Here is a 23,021-nt window from a genome sequence, read left to right on the forward strand (position 1 = left end):
GTGCACACTACAAGAGAGGCCATCTGGCGATGGAGCTGCAGATGGGCGATCCCGGCCACAAAGATTCGCGGCACAGACAGCACCCAGGCCGCCTGTGCAGCGGCCCAACCCCGTCTAGGCCCCCAGCGCCCTTACCCGCAGGTCTACTGGTAGCGCTTGGGCTGCTGGGGCCACGAAGCCGCGTCCGTCTCCCGCTCATCTCAAAGCACAGAGCCAGAGAGGGAACATCCCTCCGCGATGACCTGCTACTCTGCTCCCCGACGGCCGAAGTTGATGAAAAAGTATCTTTTTTTTTTTTTTTTAGTCGAGGGTGAGCGGGAGGGAAGCCGCATCCGCCTCGTGTGATGCCGGATCAAGAGGGGCGGCCTCCCCTCCGCTCACCCCTAATCTATCCTACCCCTCCCCCCCCTACATCTAGCCGATTGGCCCCAAGGCTTCGGCCGATTTGTCTTCGCTCCTCCCTATGTGGCTCGGAGCTTGTTTTTTCTTTTGGTATGAGAACCTTCAAGGCTCAAAGTGCAAAGATCCAACAAGATAAAAATGAAGGAATAGAAGATTATGTCCGTATAGCAGTTCCATTACTAATAATGACTGGGGTAGCCAACGGAAGGGATTCACAAGGCCTAATACCAGAAGATCTATTAGATTGCCAGATAGATACAGAGGACTTTAAAGAGATTTGTCAGGGAATGCATTCTACCATAGCACAATCCTTATGTTCTTGGGCAGCAGGAGAGCCTGTGTCTGCTAGTGATCTATGTATAAAGGCCATGAATGTCCAGAAATATGAGCCCTATGCTTCACACCCAGTAGCCACAGCTGGACTTGTATTATACCCAGATCTACAGCCATACCAGAAACAGGCCCCCACACTACATCCAAAACCCCAGTACGTGGACACACAACCTAGCTGGCATTCTGATCTTAGCTCCCATGAAAATAGGTCTTTAACTGAAAAGTCAGCATCTCAATATTTAGATGGTGAAACTTGCAGGCCAGCTTACGACATTTTAAAATCTTATGGTGAGAACATGAGTTATTGGAAATTGAAATAAAGCCATGTCATCATAGCATGAGTTTTGCATATTGTTAAGTAAGACTTCCAAAGGGTGAAAATTATACCCCCAGATAAGCAGGAAGGTGTAGCTGCCTCTCCTACTCTCTCAAAAAGAGACCTTGTCTCAGCCTTTCCTCAAAGTGCAGATTTTTATGAGACATGAGGCGACATGTCCAATTTGGACCGAGCTTTACCACAAGATTGGCAACTCTGCAGAGTGCAGTGGGTCCCAGGTGGCAGACATATGGTGTAGACTGGTCAATAAAATAGTAGAAATATTGATTTAAGTGACCTTAATAATGTAGAAAAGTTAAAGAAAGTTGTATTCCAAGTGATTTTGAAAATGTTTCCTTTTCCTTTTACCTCAAAAACTAACACTGTGAACCACTGTACCTTCACTTAAACCTCTCTTATATTTTTAAATATTGAAGCATCCCTGCTTGCATTCTCTTATGATTGTGTGATAGAGCCCGTAAATGGAAGAAGTCCTAAAGGAAACCGGCAAAACAATAGAACCATTGACTTAAGTTTTTTCTCTCTCTTTCAGAAGCTTAGCATCCAGACACGGCCATTCGAGACCATTTTCATTATGCCTTTTTCTGATTATCTCTAAAGTTAATCTGTTCATGTGTGCACACAAAGAAATACTTTCAGTGCTGTGACCTTATATTGGGAATCCAATGGATACCAAATATGAATATGATTCTTTTGATCTAATAGTGTGTTTATTTACAGATTAAATTCAGCCCTGGTTCCTGGACCGAAGAGAGAAAGCCTGCTGGAGCTCTGTTTGTCTGTTTGTTATGTGGTCTCTATGCTGTGTTGTCTGTTTTAGCTTATAGGGGTACCCCAGGAAACATTACACATTGGCCATTTCCAGAGTTTTGCCTCCCCTTTCTACAAGTCCAAGTGGTACCATGTCCCTTTCCAAAAAGATTCTCTCATATACAAGAAAGCTTCTTATGAAAACCATGCTCATAATGATTTTATGCTATGGCTCACACAGTCCAATTATAGTTAGTAAGGGGTTATATTATAAGATGGCATCCTAAAGAAAAAAAATAGAAAGCTTTATATTTGGTAACATGGTGCTCATTGGTATTTTATTTCATGGTTCTATATGAATAAAGGAAAATAAAAAGGGGTCTCTCTTTATATAACCTAACAGGTATAAACAGTGCAGTGCACATTTCTGACAAAAGTTATTTTGGTATTACAATCAGTACGTGTTTATGGTTTCTTTTAAGTGACATAATAGTTAGGTGCAGAACATAAAAAGGTGTCTTTTCTCAAATACCACTTTAAACACAAGTATGTTGTCACATGTTGCCATGCTGTATACACAAAGTGGTTTCTCTCTTCTTTTTTTTCTTTTTCCTATCTTCTCTCTTTCTCTTTTTCAAGGTTCATTTCACTTGTTTGCCATTCCTGTGCTTCCAGAAGGATTTCCTGGGTCACCAGGTCGCTCAGTGGTATAAATTAATATCTGGATTTTTGAATAAGAAACCAAAAACTGGTCTTTGTGACATTTGGAGCATTGAGATAAAGCATCATATTACTGTGTCTCAATGGCCACGAATCTGGACTTGGAGGATGAGATGTACGGTGTCTGCATCTATGAGACAAACATGGTTTTTCTTGTTATATAGAGTATTTTGGACTCTGGTTAGATTACAGAAATTAGATAGTTCCAAGTCTAATTGATGCTGGCACTGCCATCTTGAACCTGGGACGTTAGATCATCTATTATATTATTGTCCCTTGATACTTCAATTTTGGAGATCCATTTGGGATCAGGTGAACAAAGTACTGGAAAATCCAGTGGCACTAACATACGACACTGTGCTATTTGATACTTTAATGAGAGCTAAAAGTCAAATATCGTCTCACAATAGCAAACTTCTCTTTATTATGACAGGGGTTGCCATACAGCTTATTTTAAGGAATTGGAAAAACTGGGATCGATTAAATTATACCTTTTGGTGGGAGTCTCTGTGTCATTATAAGAAGTTTATGGATATTTGGGAGCCATTGACAAAATTTTGCAAAGAGTGATTGTTGATTTTGCCCCTTGATCATGCATGTCCAGGGTGGGAGGGGGGGTTGTAAAAAAATTTTTTTAAAATTTTTTTTTATTTGAGTGCAATTTTTGAATAGGAAGATGGGGGGGATATAAGTATTTGTTATATATTACAATTTTGATTGAATTTAGGTGCTATTGTAGTGTAATATGATTGTATAATATGTTGCACTTATTTTGGCTTCAAAATGAATAAAAATATTTAAAAAAAGGTTTATTTCACTTGGATCCTGGTACCCTACCAGGCCAGTTAGTGGTGTTCTTATAATAAGTATGTTGCATATAGTTTTATTATAGTATTGAATTATTGAATGTGTGCCTTTTATTTCTATTAGAACTATCCATTTATTATTGCTAATAGTGTTTGTTGTAAATCATTGAAGCTAAACATTCATGGTAAGATATTTTCCTTGGAAAATCACATACTGGGAATAGTATTCTATATAGACATTCATCCCTTTGCAATAGAATTGGTCAGCTCTGTACTCTTATTCTTATAATTTGGCTAGCATGCTGGGTTAAGAGAAAATTTCACCTGATCCAGAAGATGATTGTGAAACCCGACATACAGTGCCGTACCATGACGCTATTATATGGCACCAACTTGAGAAACTGCAGCTTCAATACTAGGGCAGGTCTCTGGGGGGGTGCACTTGACACTGGCATGATTGAAAGCATGTAAGTAGCATAGCAAGCCTATTGAAAATGGAGCATAGCCAAACCCTAACCAAAGCTGCCAATGAAAACTGGATACCGGATGACTGCAGTGATCGATGGTGAATATTGTGACAGGAATCCAGCTAGCTCTACCAGAAAGAGGGTAAAAGTTCCTGTAAGCCCCATTAAAAACCCTGTTACCAGGTATAGGAAACATCCTGAACAGTTTAGAAATCCTGTGCACAACTTTAGAAAGGAGCCCGTCCCTTTATGAGTGTCCAGAGCTCAGGCTGACATTGAGATTGCAGAACCCTTTAAGAGTTGGTCTATCCCTGCTAGGAAGGGGCGTGGCTGGTTGTCGAAGCTCCCATTTACTGAGCTTTCCTCATCAGAGAAAGGGGGGAAACAGCTGAATGTAAGCTGGGAAGGAAGTCAGTCCTTCCAGCTGAACCAGGGCCAGCACAATGCAGTTTAACAGAGGACTGGGAGATGGAGAAACTGGAAGACAACTAGCCCAAAGCAGTCTCAGAAGCCCAGCCTGAGGACTATGATATGGAGTGCTAAGAGGACTATGTTTTGCCTGACTGGGGAGAACAGCAGATGGACTGTGAGTAGGCTATTAAGCCAAGCAGTTTTTTCTCACTGTAGTTTTGCATTCTGACCTTTTGTTTTAAAGCCTGCCAGAGTATTATGCTGGGGACATTGCGGGGTTCTAGCTACCCCAGGAACTGTAGAAACCAGAAGCTGAAAGTTTTGAGATTGGGTTTTATTTTTAGAGCAGCTTGTGCACTGCCCTGAATTGTGCTTGTGAGTGAAGAAGTAAAACCTGAGCCTGTCTTTTGGGAGGGCGGCAACACCTGTGGTGTACAGGCCTATCTCCACCCAGCCTGTTGGGGATTCAGCTCTACCCAACAGGGCCAGAGCCAGGGAGAGTGTTTTTCAAAGGAGAAGTGTTTGATTACTGCACTGTTTTGATAGGCCCAAGAGTGAGGCCAGAAGGAAACGTTTTGGACTTTTGTTTGTGGACTGGACTGAGTCTAAAGCACGGCTTGTGCTAAGGTGGAACTTACTTGTTTCCTAATAAGAATGAACTGAATTCATAGAAGCCTTTTTCTTTTTGCTCGTGCCATTTCTGCAATTGTGTTTGAAGTTTGTAAGTTTGTTTACCATTAAAGTGTTTTGCCTTATTCAACCAAGGAATCTCAGTGTGCAATTCTTGGAAGGCACTGAAAGCTGTGTTCCATCACCTTTATTCAAACTCTGGGACTGGGATTCAGAGGGGCGACTAGGCCTAGCCAGGATCCTGTCCCACAATATGGAGCTACCCTCAATGTATGTAAGCCATGAGTAGGAGCACAAATGTAATATTAATATGATAATTCATTTAAGGATTCCTGATACGTGACACTTTCCAAGATACATTGTCTCCAAAACATACTGCACCCTTATGTATACCATAGAGCCAACTCTAACATCTTTAAGGTTTGTGTGACTTTCAATATATTTTCCTGTGTAATGTATCAAGTTAGTGTTAAGGGTTGTTACTTTTTCTACCATGCACTGGTTTTATAATTGTGATTCCTCTTTCCAATATTATCAATATTGTCCCTTGCAATCAAGAGAGAGAATATATGTAGCGTGATCTGCAAATACCACTTTATACTACCACACTCCGTACACAAATTGGTCTCTTTTTTCCCTCTCCCTCTTTTCCTTTTTCTTCCTTTCTTTCAAGGTTTAATAAGTATTTTGTGTATAGTTTATTATAGTAATTGCATCGGTAGTAGAATGTGTGCTTTTTATATTTAGTTGTTGGATGTACATTATTCAAGTTTTACTTGAAATTACTTAAAGTAAAAAAGTTTTCAGCCCTGAAAACCTGACTGGCTGGGGGCCCCCAGGACAGGTTTAAGAACCACTGACCTACAGTATATAATGGGTGGCAGTAAGGGCTTATGTACTCATCTGTTTTAGTGGCCACATGCCCCACTAGATAATTTGGCCATTAATACAAAAAAAAAACCCACACTAGATAATTTGGCCATTTTATATACCACTTATAGCCTAAGTGGTTTGCATTCGGGTACTCAAACATTTTTCTCTAATTGTTCCAGTGGGCTTGCACTTTATCTAATGTACTTGGGGCAAAGGGGGAATTAAGTGACTTGCCCAGGGTCACAAGGAGCAGTGTGGGATTTGAACCCCTAACCTCAGCGTAATAAGGCTACAGCTCTAACCACTGCACCACACACTCTCCTGTGGGAGCTTGCTAAGACCACTGTTTACCACTGCTTGGTAAAAGGTCTCCTTAGCCTTTTGGCTTTAGCCTCCCTCCCCTTGTCACACACCCCCCCCCACCACCACCACCACCACCACCACCACAGATCTTTTTTTCCAGTAGGATGTGGTATGACTAATATTAATGCTTTCTTGGGGCAACCCTAGCAAAGACCCTTCCTCTGAAAAGAATCTGCTGTTCCTGTTTAAGTTTTCTTGCATTTGTTTTAAATCGGTTTGGGGAATAGCCCCTACCTAGCTTTTATCTCATTAAGTGCTATACAGCCCTACTAGGCTAACCAGAAATTGTAACTTATTTGCCTACCCAAGGATCACTGGTTGTAAATACAGGTCCTTTTTGGATAGAACATTCATGTTTCAAGCACGTAAACAGCAGTCTTGGTTAGGCAACTACATCAATGGAGCCAGGTTGACTTATGGTGCTCTTCGGAAAGAAATTAAGACTGCATTGTTCGACAGATTCATTTCCTAAACAGAAGTTTTACTAAATTTAATAATTTTATACTGACTATTCCTGAGAAATATGTTCTATTTTTACTATGTGTATTTTGTAAATTGCTGATTGTCCAGTTCACTTCAATGTAAACCGCCTAGAAGTCGTATGATTGTGGCGGTATAGAAGAATAAAGTTTTATGTTGATCCCTACTGTCAATATGAAGCAGGTAAAATTCATAAGATTTTACCTCTTAAAATGGCTGTAGGAGAGGAAATAAATAGCAGAAGCCAGAGAAAGCTAGTCCCCCAAGAGAAGTGCTATCACACTTTGGCAGTAATTGTGAGAGCAAATAAAGGAGTGTCGAACTCTTCTTATTTATGTTCAGGCTTCGGCACCTTTTTGTTGCTGCTGTTACTGTTTCTCATGGGGAAACAGGGGTGGTTTGGATTTTTTTTTGTTTGGTTTTTTTCTACTTTGCAACCCTTGTTCTGAAAGGCCACTATTTTTCTCTTCTGCAGAATCAAAAAATATATTCATATTTGCTGTTAGCAGCCATCTGCTTGGAGCAATTTCAGAACAATCATTAGTTTGCACCACCGGCACTGTGACAGGCTTCGGCTTCCCTAGAGACATTCTCCAAATCTTATGAATATCTTTAAGCAGGTTTCTACAACAATTTCTGTAATGAATTAAGAGCTGAGTTACTAAGAAGTGGGAAGCAGATTCCTGCCTCTCCCCCCCTAATATATTCTTTTTAATGTAGCTGATCCACCAGAAACAAAAGTGATCCACCACATTACACTGGAAAATACAATCAGAATTTCAGTGGTTCCACAGAAGATAATTTAAGGTGCAGCCAAGGGTCAGTGGTCAACTCAGAAGCATACACACACACGATTATAAATGAGCTAGTAGCAATATTGCAGAGCTGCTGCCTTTCCTCCTCTCTGCTCCCCCCCTCCCCCCACCTGGCTTTCAAGCATGCATGAAAGCAGTGGCAGCTTGAGGATATTGCCATTGGCTGCAAAGCTTGGAGATGTTGGGTTGACAGACTGGAGGAAGATGTCTTCAGTTGGTAGGGCTTGGGAATCCCCACTAGCTCAAGAATTTATAAATTGCACTCAGGCAGGGAGAAACTTTGGTGCCCATCCACTAATTTTGGGCTCCTGTCCCTCCCCCAAATCAGTTGTATACAGGGCCAGATTAAAGGGTAGGCCCAGGAGGCTTGTATCTAGGGCGCAGAATTGTCAGGGGGGCCCCAGGGCCGGTGTTAGGAGGGAGCAAACGGGTCAGATGCCCTAGGCCCAACAGATCCAAGGGGTCCCGCGGTCCGAACTTCTTTGTTAAACTCCTAAATTGTCCTTTTCAGAGGGGCCCTGACATGGTAGCTGTTCTCGCAAGCTGTCGCAGCTGCCCTGAAGCTTTCCCTCTGACGCAATTTGTCCTGTCCGAAACGGAAAGTTGTGGCAGAGGGAAAACTTTGGGGCAGCCGCTGGCAGCTTGTGAGAACAGCTGCCGTGTCGGGGCCCCTCTGAAAAGGACAATTTTGGTTGCGGGAGAGAAGCGATTTCTTGCCTTGCCTTCTCCCCCGTACTGTTCAGCTTTCCCTCCCCTACTGGCCGGAACTCCTCATCTTTCCCCCTTCGCTGTATTGGCAGGCAGGGCCGGAGTTAGGGGGAAGCAAGGAGAGCAGCTGCCCTGGGCCCTTGTTTTCTGTTTTGGGCTGCAGTGGTTGTCTGCTTTCTCCCTGCTTCCCTGATGTGGCGGCCCACAAGCCTTCCTATTCACACACACACACACACACACACACACACACACACACACACACACCCCGATGTCAATTCTGACATCAGAGAGGAAGTTCCAGGCCAACCAGGCAGCGATTGGCTGGCCTGAAACTTCTTTTTTTGATGTCAGAATTGATTTCGGGCAGGAAGGCTTATGGGCCCATCGCATTGAGGAAGCAGACAGAAATCGATGGCAGTAGCTTGGCAAAATCAGCAGCAGCAGCAGTAGCCAGGGGGGACAGGGTGCAGAGAGGGAAAGAAAGAAAAGGGAGGGGCAGGAAGAAAGAAAGAATGCCGGAGAGAGAATGAATGAAAGAAAGAAAGAGGGGCAGGGAGAGAAAGAAAGAAAGGGAGGGGCAGGGAGAGAGGAAGAAAAAGTTGGACTCATGGAGGGCAGAGAGAGATGTTGGTTGGGATGAGGTCTGGAGGAGAGGAAGCATGCGAGAGGAAGAAAGAAAGGATGAACAGTCAGAAGGAAGTGCAACCAGAGACTCATTAAATCACCAGACAACAAAAGTAGGAAAAATGATTTTGTTTTCAATAGTGACCAAAATGTCAGTTTCTTCAAATTTACATCTACTATATTTATATTTTGCAGAGTTATGTGTCATTGTTTCTGTGGTGTTTCACTGTATGCAGTTTGGCTTCTTGGCGGTTCAATTTAACCTTTATCTACATATTTCTATTTTTAGTTTGTGATTACTTATTCCATACTGGGTGAGGGTGTATCTGTGTTCTGTGTTTATGAAAGACATGGTTTTCTGTTAGCATTGACTAGCCTTGTTTGGCGAAATACATGAGGCATGGTTCTTGGGAGCACCTTGAATATACCCGATTTGAATCTCCTTATTGTCTGCCGATCTTCTTTTGTTTCATGGTGGATTCTTTGGTGGACTGCTTGGCTTGTTGTTTCATTACAAGTTAACATACATGGAGTGGAACGTACTAGAGGAGTTACAGATTTGGTTGTTTATACATACATATGGGTTATAGTTGGTTGACATAGCGTGAGGCAGATGAGAGGTGTTGTAAACTTGGCTATTAATATAGACATATTTTGGATAGTATTACTGCTTTACAATATATTTGAACACTTTTATATACGCATGGAAAGGGTTCAGAGTTAAAATCCTGGGTAAGTAGGTGGGAAGGGAAGGAAGAGGAATTTGTTCAAAGACGTTTGGGGATGTCATAGAAGAAAAACTGTGCACTGGTATGCTAATCTTTGTTTGTTTTAAATTTTTTTAAAAAGAAAGAAATACAAGTGGAAATAAAGAAGTAAATAAGAAAATAGATAAATGGGGCAGGGCAGGGGCGGGGCAAGGCTGGGGGCCCAGTGTACTTGTGTGCCTAGGGGCCCTCAAAGAATTAATCCTGCCCTGGTTGTATATGACTACACCACTGAATACAAAAATAATTGTGATGCACATATTCCAAAGCTAACATATTCCAGTTAATAAATTCAAAATAAAACAATTTTTTCTACTTGTTGTCTGGACATTTTGTTTTTCCATCATTTGGTCCCAGTTTCTCTTTCTGCATTTTGTCTATCTTCCACTAATTCTCTTTCCAATGTCTGCTGTCTTTTTTTTTTTTTTTCTCCTCTTCTCTCTTGTTCCATTTCCTCTTTATGCCTGTCTCCAACTTATTGATTTTTCCCTTTCAGCTTTCTTAACTTTTTCTTTTCTTTTTTACCTCTGTCCACTCAAATCTTGTCTTCTTTCTCACCCTTCTTCTTTTTAAATATTCAGCTACCTCTCAATTCTCCATCTTCTCTCAGTCTCTAGCTCTCCCATTTCCCATCTCATTCCTTTCCCAGCCTCCTATCCCCTTCTATCTACTCCCCATTATCACATTTCTACCACTCTACTCACTGCTCTCTCACTTATCTTGTCATCTCTGTTTTGACCTCATCCACATGGCTCACCACTTTCAGAATCCCTCGCCCTCTCTCCACTGGTCAGGCTATAACTCCCTGTCCCTTTCTTTTCATCCTCTAGCATCTTATCCTAGCTCTCTTCCCTCCTGACCTTCTATGGTTCCATCTCTCCTCATGTATCTCCATGGTCCAACATTTTGCTCCTTCTCTTTTCTGTTTTTCTTCTTCCCTCCCCCCTTCATGCTGAACATCCACAGACCTAACATTTCTCCCTCCCTTCCATCCCCAGATCTACCTCTCCTTTTCTCTTCCCAACTGCCCCCATCCCATCTCTCCCCCTACCTGCCTGCCTCCCTCCCCCAGGTTCACCATTTCTCCCTTTCTCTTCCCAACTGTTCTCCCTTCAACTGTTCTCCCTCTTCCTCCACACTATCCCAGGTCCAACTTTTCTCCCTTCAGACCATTGCCCACCATATCTTTCTCTCTCTCTCTCTGTCCTCTGTTTCTGGCCCCATAAGCTCTCCCCCCACGCCTAATCTGGCACTTCTTTTAGTACCTTCCCCCTCTGTACTTTAAAAAAAAAAAAAGGTCCAAGAGGTTTCCTCAGCCCAGCATGTTCTCTCCCTTCTTTCTGTGCCCATGCATCTCTACCTCACTCCTCTCCCACCACCATGTCCAATAATTCTCTCTCTCTCTCTCTCCCTCCCTCCTCTCTCTGCCCAACAGTTCTCTTCTTTCTTCATCGCCCCATATGCACCATCTCTTTCCCTCTCTCTCAGACACCCAGTTCTCCCTTTTCTATTACCTCCCTCACCTTAGCATCTCTTTCCTTCACTCCCTCTCTCCATTTGGCTCATGCTCCCCTCCCTCTTTCCCTTCATTCTGTATCCTAAGTTCATGCCCCTACCTCCTTCTTTCCATCAATTCTCCTAAGTTTGTGCTCCCTCCATCTCAAGTCCCAACATGCCCTTCTCCCTCCTTCCGATGTTTACTGTCAGGCCAGCTCCCTTCTTACTGCTACAGTCATTTTTCTGCTCAAAGCCGTGGACAGTGGCTCCTATGTACCTCCAGCAGCTGATCTGGATGCTGTCTCTCTAATGTCACAATATCACAGGGAACGCTTCCATGTCAGATGCAGGAGATGCATAGGAGCCGCTGCCTGTGGCTTTGAACAGAAAAACACTGCAGCAAAACGGAGGAGGGAGCCAGCCAGAAAGTACACACCTGGGGACGGCAGAGGCTAACGCCGCATCGTCCTTGATCAGGGCCGCATGAAACACCGCATTGCCCTCGAGCGGGGCCACACAAAATATCTTGCAGGGTTAGACACCCCTGCAGTAGAGGTTTCTTCTGTGGCCCGGAGCACTAAATGCTCCAACACTGCTCCAACTCTCATAGGAATTCCTATGAGTGTCGGAGCATTTAGTTCTCCGGCCCACGGTAGAAACCTCTACCATGCCTTAGTAAAAAGGGAGGGGGGGTATTTAAAATATTTATATCCTGCACAATCCTAATATACTCGGCAGCTAACACATAAAACATTCACAATAAAAGTACATAATTTTAAAAACATACATAACAAATAATGCTCTGATATAAATGAATAGTTCCCGTTTTTTGGTTTCCTCAGGTTGACTGTTGATAAAATTACAATGCTCCTTAAAAGAAAAATCCGAGCACATTAGTCATTGGAAGCTTGTCCAAATAATAATTATTTATTTATTTATTTTATTAGGATTTATTTACCGCCTTTTTGATGGAATTCACTCAAGGCACTGTTCAGCAAGAATAAGTCAAACATGAGCAACAGAAAATTACAGCAGTAAATTGCAATTCAAAGTATGGAATAGTATGCTCTATTACAACATCAACACAATACACAATAAAACAATTTATCAGGCAGCACAGAGTGCACACAAAATTGGAACAAAAAGATAATTAAGGTAGAATTTACAGGTGTATAGGGCTGACATTCAGCCAGAGCCAAGCAGTGTGCAGTCCAGCCGGATATTTAGTCCTGTGCCATTTCCGACAACCGGCATTGAATATCTGGTTTTATTTGTAGCCGTGACAACTTAACCAGTTATGCCAATATTCATCTTTAACCGATTAACCCCCCTCCTTTACAAAACCGTGCTAGTGTTTTTAGCGCCGACCGCTGCTGTAAGAGCTCCGACGCTCATAGAATTCCTATGAGTGTCCGAGCTGTTACCGTCGCGTCCGGTGCTAAAAACACTAGCGTGTCTTTGTAAAGGAGGGGGTAAGTGCTTAGCAGCTAAACATAGGTCTGCTATTTATGTGGCCTATTTTAGCTGCTAAACATACCCCCTCTTCTACGAAACCACGCTAGCGATTTTTAGCGCAGAGAGCCGCGCTGAATGGCCTGCGCTGCTCCTGATGCTCATTGAGTTCCTATGAGTGTCAGGAGCAGCGCGGGCCATTCAGCGCGGCTCCCCACACTAGAAACTGCTAGCGCAGTTTCATAGAAGAAGGGAATAGCTAGTTAGATGCTGAATATCCATGCCTACTAGCTATGTCACGCAATATAACCAGTTAGCGGCTAGCTGCTAACCGCAAATATTCAGTGGGAGATAGCCGGCTGTCGCATGCTGAATATCCGCGGTTAAGTGCCAATATGCTATTTTACCAGCCAGATTAAATATTTTTGAATATCAGGGGGGGAAATAAATTCTGCCCAAAACCAGTTTGTACCTGTATGATAGGGCTATACTATGTGCTAGGTATTTTAAATAAAATATGTCTCGGTTATTTAAATAGCTTCTACATTACAGATCCCCCTTCTATATGCCAGCAATGGCCTTCAGTAACAGTCACTGAATACTGGATACTAGTGCTGCCCGATTCGCGATTCGAATTGATTATCCGATTCACTTTGGGTGAATCGATTCGAATCAGTTTGTTATTGAAAAAAATCGGGACTTACCGATTTCGTTGGCCCCCTTGCTACCACCGCTTTTGCCTAGCCAGGGAGAAGAGGACAGAGCCTTACTGATGCGAAGGAGAGCCTTGCTAATGTGAAGGAGAGAGCCAGGCTCTCTCCTATCCTGCAGCAAGGCTCTGTCCCTCTCCTCCCTGGCCAGGCAAAAGCAGCGGTAGCGAATACAATTCACTACCCTGCCGCTACTCCAGGCGTCTTCTCTCCATTTGGCCGCCCAAGCGGAAACAGGAAGTTTTCACTGAGGCGAGCCACAGTGGAGAGAAGACGCGAGGAGTGCTGGCAGGAGTGGATCGCAACCGCCACCGGCAGACCTCTTCCCAAATGCGTCCCTCCTGCCGGACTCTCTTTGGGAAAGGTGCAGGGGTGTGGTGGTGGGGGGAGGACTTAGGAGTGCCATAAAAAATAAAAAAGGTAGATGGAGGGAGAGGGGAGATGGGGAGTTGGTGGACTGGAGGAGAGATGGGGAGAAGATAGATGGTAGAAATGAACTTGGTGGAGGGGGGAGATCATGGATAGGGGAGATGAGGGGAAGGACAGAAGAAATAAGGATCTAAAAACAGAAGAGGGAGAGAGATGGTGGACAATGGGATTTAGGGAGGGAAGGAACAGAAAGGAAGAGAAGTTGGACACAAGGGATGGTGTGGAGGGGGGATAGAGATACTGAATAGGAGTATAGTTGGGAAAAGAAAGGGAGAGATGGTGGACCCTGGGGTGGTGGGGAAGGAGGGAGAGATGCTGGATGAAAGGGTAGTTAAGAGAAGGTGGATCTGTGGAGGGAGACGAAAAAAAGGAAAGATGTCAGACCTCCTGGGGAGGGAAGGGAAACAGAAGGGGAGGACAAAGATGGCAGATGGATGGTTAGCATGCAGAAAGAAGAAAGAAGGAGACCCTGGCAAGCAAGTTATCAGAAGACAACCAAAGCCTGAGACCAACAAGATTTGAATATTGACCAGACAATAAAAGGTAGAGAAAATAATTTTATTTTCTGTTTTGTGATTACAATATGTCAGATTTGAAATATGTATCCTGCCAGAGCTGGTGTTAGACTGCAAACTTGAGCTAGGATTTAACAGAGAGAGGAAAAGTCTTTTTTGTTTATTTATTTTGTTTACACCACAGCGCCAGTGTGGGTAGGAGAGGGCAAAGGGGTGAAGAGGCAAGGTCGACCAATGGCAGAGAATGCTGTCTGGTGGCGTCACAAAGGGGGCGGGATAGAACCAGATTGGGAGGACATTCCTTTAAGGGTACTTTCGCCACTCCTGCCAGCTTCTTAGCCTTTTTCTAGCACCGGATTTTCCACTTTGTGTTATAGAAGCTTATATTGAAGAGAAGAACCTTAGCAATGACATACCAAGGGCGGGGAGGTTTGTGTAAAAAAAAAAAATGATGGGCCAGAGGGTGTTAAAAAATGATGGGCCCCGGGTGTCACATACCCTAGGTACGCATTCGTGGTTTTGATTATTTGCGGTTTTTAGTTTGCTGGCTCCTCTCTCCCCCCCCCCCCCCCCCAATTACATCAGTTTGCATAGAGAAATCACCGATTCCAAGTGTTTATAGAGAAAATCGTTGATTCCCAGCACTTTCTTTACCGTATTTTGCCTCTCCTTCAGGAACAGGCCAGGACTCCCATCATGTTGTTCGTGGTTTCACCATATAAGAACATAAGAAGTTGCCTCCGCTGAGGCAGACCATAGGTCCATCCTGCCCAGCGGTCCGCTCCCGTGGCGGCCCATCAGGCCCATTGCCTGAGTAGTGGTCTATACCTATCTATACCCTTCAATCCCTTTTTCTTCTAGGAATCTATCCAAACTTTCTTTGAAACCATTTAATGTTTTCTTGTCTACAACAGCCTCTGGAAGCACGTTCCATGTATCCACCACCCTCTGAGTGAAAAAGAACTTCCTAGCGTTTGTTCTAAACCTGTCCCCTTTCAATTTCTCCGAGTGCCCCCTTGTACTTGTGGTGGTCCTTAATTTGAAAAATCTGTCCCTGTCTACTTTTTCTATGCCCTTCAGGATCTTGAAGGTTTCTATCATGTCTCCTCTAAGTCTCCGCTTTTCCAGTGAGAAAAGTCCCAACTGCTTCAACCTGTCGGTATATGGGAGATTTTCCATTCCCTTTATCAGTTTAGTTGCTCTTCTCTGTACTCCCTCAAGTACTGCCATGTCCTTCTTGAGGTACGGCGACCAGTACTGGACACAGTACTCCAGATGCGGCCGCACCATTGCACGATACAGCGGCATGATGACTTCCTTCGTCCTGGTCGTAATACCCTCCTTAATGATACCCAACATTCTGTTAGCTTTCTTTGAGGCTGTAGCGCACTGCGCCGATGCCTTCAGTGTTGCGTCTACCATCACTCCCAGGTCTCTCTCCAGGTTACTGACCCCTAGCGGTGTTCCCCCCATTCTGTATGTGAACATCGGGTTCTTTTTCCCCACGTGCATGACCTTGCATTTCCCTATGTTGAAGCTCATTTGCCATTTTTCGGCCCACTTTTCCAGCTGCGTTAGATCCTTTTGGAGATTTTCGCAGTCTCCCCTGGTTTGAGCCCTGCTGTATAGTTTGGTGTCATCTGCAAATTTAATAACCTCACACTTGATTCCCGCCTCTAGGTCGTTTATGTAGATATTGAACAGGAGCGGTCCCAGCACCAACACCGAATAGAAAACAGTGCATAACATATGAAAAAGTTATTCACGCTTTTTCTGTATTCGCGGGTCTGTTAATCCCTTATCACAGTGAATACGGAGGGAGAAGTGTACACATTAGAGAATGACACAGGTGGCGGTTTACCCGCGGCCACCGCGTTTAGCAGCGGGTAACCCGCCGAAACGGGGAATGAAAACTAGCAGTCGCTGCGGCGACGGGGACAAGGCCATTCACCGCCCCGTGGAGCGGTGAATGGTCTTGTCCCCGCAGTGAGGCATGAAGGATCGCGCGGTCCCCGCAGCCCACACCCGCCTGCCCAATCGATCCTAGTGATTAGCCAGCTCTCTCCCTTCTCCTTAGTTTGTAGGTTTTCTTTTTCGGCGACCCGCACACTATCAAAGAGCCGCGCACCCGCTGCTGCTCAGTTTCGATCTTCTGCTCTGACGCAACCGGAAACAGGAAGTTGCAGCAGAGCAGAAGATTGAACACTGAGCAGCCGCGCGTGCGCGGCTCTTTGCGAAAGCGTGCAGGTCGCCGAAAAAGAAAGCCTGCAAACTAAGGTGAGGAGAAGGGAGAGAGCTGGCTAAACAGTAGGATCGATTGGGCAGGCGGGTGGTGGCTGCGGGGACCGTGCGATCGCTCGTGTTCCCGGCTCAAACTGGAAGGAGGGAGTGAAAGGGAAAAGGATTCTGGGCAAAGGGGATGAAGACGGAAAGAAAAACACACAGCAGGAAAGAAAGGGAAGGACAGGCAGGTGAGCCAGATGCTAGAAGCAGGGGGGGGGGGGAAGAAAGAGGGAAAAAAGCTAGATGGGGTTGAAAAGAAGAGACACACTGGTATGGAAGAGGAAGATAGGGGAAATCTGGACACAGGAAGGTAACTGAAAGAGGGGAAATTATGTGCATGGGGCATAGGGACAGAGACATAAAGGGGACATGCCATGGGGATGGTATATGGACACAGGGGGGGGGGGGCAATGGCAGATACATAGGGGAGATATTAGAAATGGGGAAAATAGGAGCACAGAAGCGAGATGGTTTGTGGGGATGGGACAGGGACCGAGCTCGCAGGCTCCAGTGGCTTGCACAAATTACATTGTAACGTGCCATGAAAATAAGAGGGAGGAAGGTAGATAGATAGGCCACGCGAGAGGAGCTGAAGGGTGGTAGAAAGGAACAGATGGTAAAGGAGGGAGAGAAGGGTGGTGGTGGAAAGGAATAGGACAGACATTGAAGGAGGGTGGAGAGGAACAGACCCCGAAGGGAAATGTGGAAGACAGAGTGGGAAGAAGACAGATGCCAGACTATGGGGGAGCGGAGGGAAGAAGATAGGTGCTAGACTAATTGGGGGGGGGGGTGAAGGAGAGGCACAGTAGCAGCAAATGGAAGACGCAGAGAGAAGACACACAGTGGATGGAAGGAATTGAATGAGAAGATGTGGAAAGCAGAAAACAGACAACAAAGGTAGAAAAAAAAATTCTATTTATTTATTTATTTTTTGCTTTAGGATAAAGTAGTATATTAGTTGTGTTGATAAAAATTTATAAACAAAGCCCTGCCAGCTGAACATCTCTTTCTCTAGTTCAGCAGCAGGAACTTTGATTTATAAGAAAGGAATAAGCTAAATATTACAGTACTAAAGCTTATATGGATGCAGCGGGGACGGTGACGGGGCGGTGAATGGGATGGCAGTGGCGGTGACAGGGCGGTGAAAGGGATGGCGGTGACGGTGATGGGGCGATGAAGGGAACGGCGGTGACGGGGCGGTGCAGAGGATGGTGGGCCGGGGACGGGGCGGTGACGGGGACAGATTTTTTCCCCGTGTCATTCTCTAGTACACATCTAAACACACATTAACTGAGCAAATGCCCACATAACATGGGGGCATAACAGGCCTGTATATCAAACCAATGTAAATATATTTACCATTCCTTTTCCAAACTGATCCACAAAGCCTCTTCCTTGCCCTGTAGATCCTGCAATTGTGTGGCTTTAATATGATCTTTAACATATAACCCTACTCCCCCTTTTTTTCTTCCTACCCTGTCTTTCCTGAACAGATTATAACCCTGTATAACTACATCCCAGTTATGGTTCTCCGCGAACCACGTCTCCGTGATCACCACTATATCCAACCCATCTTCTTCTATCACAGTTTCTAGACCAGAATCTTGTTTCCCATACTTCGAACATTAGTATATACTGCTTTCCAGACATTGCCTCCTTTTCCCATCCGTGTAGAGGTATTCCGTGATTTACTTACCTGAGGGCTTATATTCACTGGGGGTTTTGATCACCCTGCCCCATCACTTCTACAGCTCTCCCTCCGGATTTGTGGTTTCCCTACTCACAAATTCAGTTAATTGCAATTTTTTTTTTTTTTTTCTTTTTGCAGGCTGCCTAAACCTCCCCGGATCTTACCTGGTGGTTTAACAGTGACACTGGGCAGAAGCAATCTTCCTATGTTGCTACTCTTTGAGTTTTGACCAGGTTCTAGGGACCTGGATTAGCCACCTTGCGAATGGGCTACTGGGCTTGATGGACCTTTGGTCTGACCCAGTAAGGGTATTCTTAAGATTATAATGATGAGCCAAAGATGGCCTACTTGAACATGTAACTATGTACAGTGGTACCTTGGAATCCGAACTTAATCCGTTCCAGAACCCCATTCGAGTTCCAAAATGTTCGAGTTCCAAGACAAGTTTTCCCATTGAAAAGAATAGAAACTGGATTAATCCGTTCCTTGGTCCTACAAACTCTGCAAGATCGGGCCTACCTGGCAGAAACAGCAAGATCGGGACCCCCCAGCAGCAGAGGCAGCAAGATCGGGACCCCCCGGCAGCAGAGGCAGCAAGATCGGGACCCCCAGCAGCAGAGGCAGCAAGATTGGGATCCCCAGCAATAGAGGCAGCATGATCGGGACCCCCAGCGGCAAGACAGCAAGATAGGCAACGGCAGCTGCAAGTGATGTTCAGCCCAAAGCTTCCTTCTCAGGTGGAAACAGGAAGCTGCATCAGAGGGGAAGCTTTGGGCTGAGCACTGCTTGCAGTTCGGATTCCAAAGCAGCATTCGGATTCCGGGGCAAAAATGAAGAAAATAAAAGTTCGGATTCCAAATCGTTCGAGTTCTGGGGCGTTTGGATTCCGAGGTACCACTGTATTTGTAACTATGACCTAGCTGTATTAATAACTGTACTGATCCACCTGTACTAGCAACTCGAATGTCCAGTCAAACTGTCCGTTGTAACTTCCTGGGCAACTGACCCAACCTCTTGTAATGTAATCTGACCTTGAACTGAATAGGTTAAGGTGGAATAGAAAACCTGATTAACATAACATAAAAGGGCAAGCACACTTTTTCATCATTGAGTTAAGTAGTTCACCTATTTTGAATAATTATTGAGGTTACTGCTACAATGTCATATTGGGAGAAAACCCCCTAAAAGTAACTGTGCTGTACAATAATTTGAAAACAATACAAAACTAACAGGGGGATTATAGATTAACAAAGAAAAAAGTAAGAAAAGAAGCTAATGTCTTTTTATTGAACCAGCTTGATTCCACTTTAATTATTTTAAGTTTTGTAATCTGTGCTGAACTTAATTTAGAAGAGTGGAAAAGAAATTAGAGTTATTTGTACATAAATAAATGCACTCCATTTGGTATAAAATTATTTAATTACAATTTCACTAGAATAATTAGAGCAGACACTGGGTGATGTGGATGTGCAGGAAACGCATGACTTGACAAAGAGCTATTGATCAATAATTTCTCAGAGGAAGACATACAATTACTTTAAAAAAAGAAAAAGAACACATACAAGGGCATGTAACAATTTCAAGCTTTGGGTATGCTCTGTCACTTCTTTTGAATTTTTTTTTTTTTCAAACTGTCTTTGAGAGTAGAACACATTGGAGTGATTGCTCTAGACTTCAAACACAGAGACAGAGAGTCATTCTATCATTGGGGAGGAGGGGGAGGGGGCTTTCTAACAAAGACCTCCTCTCTCTGCCCTCCCACTGAATTCACTTGCAAATCACAGTGTCTGGATGGAGCTTCCCTTCCTCAGCCCTTAACCTTCCCATACAGAGAGTGCTGCGGCTTTAGCAGCAGCAGTGCCTCAACCTGCCAGGGACCAAGGGGGGGCTTAATTCTTTCTTTTTTTTCTTGTCCCCACTTCTTTTTTAACAGTTGAATGGAAATCAGTTGACTTGTGTCTTCCCCTTCAGCCCCCCTGCCGTTTTCAGCTTCCCTGCCTGATGCTGGGTGAGGGAGCCTCAGTTAAAAGCTTCAGCACTGGAGCAGCAGCAGCCGAGAGGGGATGAGGGAACAGGAAGGCAGAGGGAACGCGGCATTGGTCAGTGTGCAGCATCACTGAACGGGACTCGGAGCTCTGGTCCCCTGTCACCCTGGTTAACCGGTAAGGAGATCCGGCTTTTCTCTCTACTTGTGCGGAGCAGCCGCGAGGATGCGGGTGTCCGAACACTAAGTGCAGCTGCTTTTATTTGCAAAGTTGGCTTTGCTGAAGGTGACCCTGCTGTGCATATACCCTTGGCTCTAACCGATCTGCCTCAGTGAGCTGCCAGGGCTCGTCGTTGCCGGGGCTGCCGTGTTATGATGTGGGCATAGGTCTCGGGAGATGGGCTGAGTTTCTGTAGATGACAGAGAGAGCTGTATTTGCAAATTAGCCAAAGATCGTGGGGCAAGTAGACATCCGTAAACTTTAAGGAAATGCAGCCGATCGTTTGAGAGAATGACCCATATAGTTTCTCTTTTTTTTTTTTTTTTTTCCTAATTCAGAATGGTACAATATACTTTACACCTCATCAGGATGGAAGCAGTTTGAGGTCTGGAGAGGAATCTCCCTCCCCCCCCCCCCTCCCTACAGCTGGATTTTAAAAAAATGTTTTCTGGTGTTTAAAATTGTCAATCATGAAGTCTGGTCTGTGATACTAAATGACACGTGTGTACATATATCTGTCTTTTAACATAGCCACACGAATGTGAGTGCGATACATTTATAAAGCATAGGGGATGTTTTGGGGAAGAAAAGTGTGAATTAGTCCCGTGTCGAATGGGTGAAAAGTGTTTCTGCTGTTTTCTGGAGGTCACAGTCAATATTCTATATACTGTATGTATATATATATATATATATAGGTTTTTTGGGGGGGTTACTTTAAACATGCTATACAGATCTGAGTCAGGAAATAAGAGATTGGTATGGAGGTCGGTGACTGTTGAAAGAAGTCGTGTCGCTACTGCAATAAAATCCATATTTTATGGAAAGTTAAATGCAGTGCTTTGGATATGCAAGCGGATTAGGTGTGCTAAGAAACTTCGAATGGTTTGCTGAGATCAAGAAGTTTTGAAATCTTAAAATCTTCCCAGAGTGACAGCAGAGTCGTGGGTGGTTTTGTTTTTCTTTTGATTTTCTCTCTCTGCGGAAGTAATGTTGCTTGATTTTTGACATTTTGGATATAAAATATTGTGCTCTGAAGCAGCACCTGACTGCCGTGATATCATCCTATTTTCTGCTTTTTATCAATAAAGGGGAAAGATGCAAATAAAACGGAAGTCAGGATGTATATGCATGCACTGTACATAAGATTTGGGTATATAGGCTCTGGTTTAATACAATTTTGCTAAAGTCAATGGCCCTTAGGATTCGCTCAACTACAGGAAATGTGTGGAAAGCAGTGATACTTGGTCAATGGAGCCTCCTCTTATTATCCATCACTAATCTGACTAAGGCTGTAGCAATCCAGTTTTATTACATATCTACCTTGAGAGTGGGATGAACAGCGAAGGGCAGGTTTTCTGGTATAAAAATTCCTGCCATTTTGCGGCACCTGCTTTGATGTGCAAACAATTTTGTTTAATTGGTGGAGCACGTGCTTCAATGTACTTCCCAGCCAAAATCTATCTATACACTGGATGCTCTTTTTTATAGAGCCTGGAACGAGTCGGTGGGTGGTCTGTACATATAATTTTTTTTTTTTTTTTTTTGCTAAGGCTGAGCACATGCCGTAACCCGCTGGAATAGTTCCTCTTCTTGCCTTAATCCATGCAAGAGTGAGAATCCTTCTCCAGCTCTTTTCTCTGCTCCAGGTACATAAAAAAATGCATCCACCACAAGCACGTCCACTGGGAATGTGACTATTTGAAGCCGATGCTCTGCTGAAAGGAAGCTTAGCCGCAGTCTAATGGGTGATTGTGGGTTGTACAGCGTCCCATCCTTAGCCTCTGCACTTTTTAAGACATATGCCTGCTCAGAGATCCCCCCCCGATCCCCCGCCTTGATTCCCCCCTCGCCTCTTCAGAGCATCCAGCAGCTACATTCCAAGGCTTATCCTTTCTAAGCATGTGGTGGATCTTTCTTGAGCAATGATCCCGGTTCACTAATTGTTTCAGTGATGATATATCCAGTCTCCCTGAGAAAAACTCCAACAAAACTTTATTAAAAGTGCAGCCAAAAGTGATCAAACAGGAGAGTTTTCTCGGTTATTATTTCATCTACCTCCTTTTGCCCTTGCTTGACTATAATTCTGATTTTGCACGTTGTGCTATATTGACTCATGTCCTACTACCGTATAGGATGGCCCCTGAGGGAATCGAGCTAATGTTCATCTAACTTCCTAAAAAAAAAAAAAAAAAAAAAAATCCATTGAAAAGAAGAAAAAAATATATATAAATGCAATCTTTCCATTCAGAACCTACAATCCGAAGTTCTGCATTTTGCTAATATTGTTCTAAAGTATTTGGTGGACTTTTAGCTCTGAATTGCTTTGATCAGACAACCAAATGGAAAACACCACAACATGCCGTTTCATTGTGTAAAGTTGCCAACAGAAGCCTTGCTTCCAAGCGGTGCACATTAGAGCCCTATATCCATAATGTTGCTTATCACTGGAATGAACTGGTGACGCTGAATAATATCCAGGGGACGCAATAAAACATGCAGGGCTTGGCATGGGTTTCATTAAACTGCGTTATTACACGCTAATCGGATTCTTTAGTGAGGTTTGTAAGACATCATTATTGTGCCTTTTTTTTTTCGCAAATAAGTTTTCATGTGATTCTGAAAAAAAAAAAAATCCGTTTGCAAAGGCTTTGAAACCTTTTTTGTTTTGGAAAAAGAACTAGCTCCCAGAAATGAGGGCGGGTGGGTTACTTTAACTCCTTAAAGACTAGCTCGATCTAGAAGGTTCACTGCATGC

At 44.0% G+C, this 23,021-nt stretch overlaps 1 protein-coding gene across 4 annotated transcripts in view; it reads left to right on the forward strand.

Annotated features, from left to right (window-relative positions):
* Positions 1-4,149: 4,149 nt before the first annotated feature.
* LOC117355895 (cadherin-6-like) overlaps positions 4,150-23,021 on the forward strand; it is a 324,761-nt gene continuing 305,889 nt past the window's right edge. For 2 of the 4 annotated variants that reach the window (XM_033934983.1, XM_033934981.1), the window contains exon 1: positions 4,150-4,401. The gene's annotated coding sequence lies outside the window, so the exon portion shown is untranslated. Of the gene's footprint in view, positions 4,402-5,010; positions 5,127-19,922; positions 20,225-23,021 lie in introns of those variants that run through there. The other 2 variants (XM_033934985.1, XM_033934982.1) reach the window with 2 other exon arrangements.

This window comes from Geotrypetes seraphini, chromosome 2, assembly GCF_902459505.1.
Source record: "Geotrypetes seraphini chromosome 2, aGeoSer1.1, whole genome shotgun sequence".
Classification (NCBI taxonomy): domain Eukaryota; kingdom Metazoa; phylum Chordata; class Amphibia; order Gymnophiona; family Dermophiidae; genus Geotrypetes; species Geotrypetes seraphini.